The 4729-nt window shown below is 35.9% G+C and overlaps 1 protein-coding gene across 2 annotated transcripts in view; it reads right to left on the reverse strand.

Annotated features, from left to right (window-relative positions):
* si:dkey-17m8.1 (C-Jun-amino-terminal kinase-interacting protein 4) overlaps positions 1 to 1300 on the reverse strand; it is an 11410-nt gene extending 10110 nt beyond the window's left edge. For both annotated transcript variants that reach the window (XM_035672580.1, XM_035672579.1), the window contains exon 1: positions 1148 to 1300. The gene's annotated coding sequence lies outside the window, so the exon portion shown is untranslated. The remainder of the gene's footprint in view (positions 1 to 1147) is intronic.
* Between the last annotated feature and the right edge of the window lie 3429 nt (positions 1301 to 4729).

Raw genomic sequence — 4729 nt, forward strand, 5'->3', positions numbered from 1 at the left:
TATCTTATCTTATCTTAAAGTAATTTGGCAACTACTTCGATAAACAATTAATTGTAATTTTTCCAGCAGAAATTCTTAAAGCAAACATTTCCATGTTTCAGCATCTCTGTTGGGAGGATTTCCTGCTTTATTTTGTGTTATGTAATAGTAACCTGAATATATTTGTGTTATGAACTGTTGGTCAGACAAAACAGTTATTTTTATTACTTTCTCAATTAATCATAATGTCAGAAAATAGTCAAAATGCTTTTTGTTTTTCATGACCAATAGTTCAAAACTAAACCTTTCATAAAAAGGCAACATATTAACATACTAGAAAACCAAAGAAAAGCACCAAGTCATCAGATTTAAGAAGCTGGAATCAATTAATGTCTTGCATTTTCTCTTAACTACTAAAGTGATGAATTGATTATTAAATTAGTGACTGATTATAAAAGGAGTATTTTCTGTCAATGGAGTAATCCTTTGAATTGTAACCATTAAACCACCAACCTCAAGATGTCACCTTGAGCTTTAGGAAATTGTGATGGGAATGTTTCCATTTCCTGACGTCCAGACAAAATTATTAATCGATCAAACCAGAAAATAAACAGCAGGTTAATTGATAATGAAAATCATCATCAGCTTAGGCTGCAGCTTTAGTCCAAAGTTGCATGTAGCTACCAGGCTTTAAAGTCTTGCTAATGTGCTTTAAATATCCTTTGACACTTAACCAAGAGACAGTGGGTCTTCCCGGTAAATATTTATGTCTCTAATAAGGATTATGTAATGTGTAGCACAGAGACAAGCGCCTTTATGTGTGTGTGCGTGTGCGTGTGTGTGTGTGTGTGTGTGTGTGAAACAACACCACAAATAGTACACAGAAAGTCAAACGGTTAAATGTAAACACACTAACATGACAACCTAAAAAACAAGCAAGCAGCAGGTTCATAAGACGTCGATAATTGGGGCTAATAAGCCGTATTGGTTAGCTAAGGAGAATAGAAACACAGAAGGACACACTTGAATTGACATACTGTATAAATAAGTAACATGGCTTGACAGTGGACACCTTGAGAGATATTTGGCAGCAAGTTTACAAAGTTGTAACTTGACTAAAAAACAAGCCGAGTCGTCGCGCTGTTCGGTCGCCGTTTAACAAACTCACCTTAACGGCTTGAGTCCTGCGTAACTTTCATATCTCTGCCCCCAAATTACTGAAATTCCAGCCGCTTTTTCTTCGGGGACGATATCAATTACACATAAACGCGTTTAAAGAAGGGGGTGTGGTTTGATTCTGATGTGCGCGGACATGTCCCCCGTCTGACCAATCAGAGCGCTGCCATTGTCTGCTGTGACCAATAGGAGACGAGAAGGGGCGGGACGTGGGTAGTTTTGTTTTCAGAAGGAGAAAAAAAAGTTTCCTGAAACTTGAACGATGACACGTGACCAAGGAGGTTGCAGTGGGTTGTCAGGTGACCCGAGTTAAGAACGTCCAAGTCGGATACCTGTCGAAATACCCCACATACCCGAGAACTAGAGGGTCTGTTTTCACGTGTCACTGCAAAAGGATAGGGTTAAAGTTAAAGTTTTACTACGGAAGCGTATTGATTATTTTTTTTTTAATAATTTATTTTTTGGTTTGTTTTTTAAATTTATTCAGAAAATCTGAAAAAAATAACTCAGAAAAACCAACCATAAAAATAAATGAGATCTGAAAAACAGAAGAAAAAAAAATTACTCAGAAAAACAAACCACAAAATAAATTACTCAGAAAAACAGAAATAATTACTCCGAAAAACAAACCAAAAAATAACATTTCAAGTGAATGCAATACGCCTCCGTATTTTACATTAGGTAAAGTTTGTAGATAAAGTTATTCAGGTGTCAACTTCAATCAAAGGACACAAGAAACGACTGACTGGGACGTGTTTTATCGAGGTATCATTGCAGAGAACATACAAACTTTAAATAATCAGTCTGAAAACAGCTTTGACAAAGGGGAGTTACTGTTTCACATGTTGAGGTACAACAGGAACCAACATTTACTGTAAATCACGGTGCACCGAGGAATGTGACTGGATGAAGTACAGTCTTAATTCCAGCAGATGGAGGTATAGGCTTTCTCAATCCTCTCCGTCTTCTTCCTTCTGTCTGTTGTCTTCATGTTAATGGTTTCTATCCCTTTGACCTGCACTCAGTAGCCCTTTAAGATGCCTTAGTTACTGTCTACATATATTTAGAGTATAAGTAAAATGGCGCTTTTACATTCAGAGGTTATACTTCCAGCAGCCGTTGGTTCCAGTCGAACGTTCTGTTGCTAGTAGCAACCGCTGCTGACACAGTTCTAAAGCGGGTACAGTTGTTACGTTTTTGACGTTTTTTGTCCCTTAGTACATAAAGACAAACACCTTCTCAATGTTCTTGTTGGCCCTGGACCATTATCTGTAGGTGTACTAGTTATTATAGTTATTTTAGTGAGTGTTTAAGATACTAAAATTAGTTTTCTGTAATCAGTTTAGTACTAACCAAGCTAGATATAGTAGCTAGTTACTAGGCTGATGTGTTGATTTATTTACTGTTGGGCTGACAGTTAACGTTACTTGTGTTGTGTTACTTTTACTCTTGTGGACACTGTATTTGTTTACTGGTAATAGGCTTTCTCTTCACAAAAGACATTTTGACATGTCAAATTAGGAAAAACACAGGTGTAAAGAATCTATTTTTTCTTTTTACTTTACAATACATGAACAGAAAACACCAGGGGAAAGACAGATATCATAAATTAGTGTAATTAATTATACATGGTAAATTAACGTAACATTAAACTTTGGATTGCTATAATATTTTTACAATTGTTTTTACAAAATTAAAAAAAAAGTTTATATATTTATAATTGGAAAATGTAGATTTGTGTATTGTGGAATTTTGCAAGCAGAAGGATCAAATTGATGATATAATACTGATTTCTTTTGGTAGAGGGGTAAGAAAATATGTTTTAATAAAAGCATAAAATCAGAAACAGTATACTGGGAAATAAAAGCACTAATATCTTTCCAAAAAGAACAAGAATGGGGACAAGACCAAAATAAATGACTTTTTTGGAGCCAGTTGACAAAATAAGTATGTTACATTAATGTCCTTTTTATATCTTTGCAAAAATATTGTCATATTCCATTTAACATTTCCATCATTACTGTTAATAAGTAACTCCTGTGCTTTTCCTATGCTGACGTTGTGAATCTTGCTTTCTTGTTACTGTACTGATTTATTTTTATAATACCATATTTATGGTATATCATCTCTCTTCATTCTTCTCAAATTTGTTACCACTATCATCACTGTCACTATAAGTTTGTTGTATTTAATCCAGTACTGTTTGCACAGTTTCACAATTGCTCCCAAAACCCCAAAGGCCGACTCCTGCAAACACTTTATTCTGTTTATTTGCACACTTCTGCCTTCTTTTAGATGTGAATCTTTTTCTCTTTCTCCGTCACTCCACCTCTGTCTCTCACACACATAAACATACACGTTTGACATTTATTACATGGTGAAAGAAGAACTGTGCAACTTGTAGCAATACAATTATATAAAAACAAAGTAAATGTCCTGTATTCATAACTTTACCTAAGTAGAAGTACAGAAGTACGATCAGCAGGATCTACTTAAAGTGTCAAAAATAAAGTATGCATTAGGCAACCACACTATAATATACTGGATTACTATTACTGATGTATATATTTACATTTTAAAGCAGGATAAGGCTACTTGCTACTGCTTTATATACTCTTGGGTAGTTAAATCTAAAACAATGCAACAAATCATACACAGCAAGACATATAAGCTGCTCATACGTTTGGTTTTGTGATAATCAAATTAGTAACTATAGCTGTTGATGAGATATAGTTCAGTAAAAAAAATACAAAACCTTCCTTAAGATGCTGTGGAGTAGAAGTAGAAAGGAGCATAAAACAGGACACATAAAGGGAAGAGCAGGAGTTATGGAGTGAAACTGACATTGAGTTTTTCCTGCCCATTAGTGTGTTATTTACAGCCCATTCAAAATTCTTTGCATATTTGTCGTCAGTTTCTTTCATACTCTCATATATTTTTTTTAAACTGTGACTTTTTTAATTACCCTCCCACTCTCTACAAGAACTTCTTTTCCATCCTCTCTCTCCTCTCGTGTAATCTCTCTCTTCTTCTTCCTCAGGAGGTAATATGCAGCCACACTTCCCACCACCGTGAAGCTGAGGGCCAGAATCACAAAGCCCAGTCCCAGTAAGAGAGAGATTCCTCCTTTAGACTGGTTCAGTTGGTCCCACAGACCCACAGATACACAACTGAAGCCGATGAGAGTTCCCCAAAAACCAAAGGCCAGCATACAGGATCCACAAGACAGCTCAACGCCCCCGGTCACTATGGTGACGCCTGCCACTGAGACGACCCCTCCTGGTAAGGTCACTGTCTCAGATTTAGCGTTGTAGGTTACAGTTGAAGGGACATCAGATAGAGTTGAAGGATCAAGAGTTTCCATCTTGGTTGTCATGGTTGGTTTTTATTCCTTTGTCAGATGGAAAAAAAGTGATTTTGCATGTAACTTCTTCTTCTCCTATAACATGACACACAGTCCTGATTAAAACCACATTAACATCTAGTTTTCAACTGTTTACTGAAGCTATATGATGATAACAATCCATGTTATTATATGGCTACATCATTTCGTCAAAGTTAAGAATCCATGTTG

The sequence above is a fragment of the Morone saxatilis genome, unplaced genomic scaffold (genome assembly GCF_004916995.1).
Source record: "Morone saxatilis isolate NCDOM2014 unplaced genomic scaffold, NCSU_SB_2.0 Contig24, whole genome shotgun sequence".
In the NCBI taxonomy this organism is placed as follows: Eukaryota; Metazoa; Chordata; class Actinopteri; family Moronidae; genus Morone; species Morone saxatilis.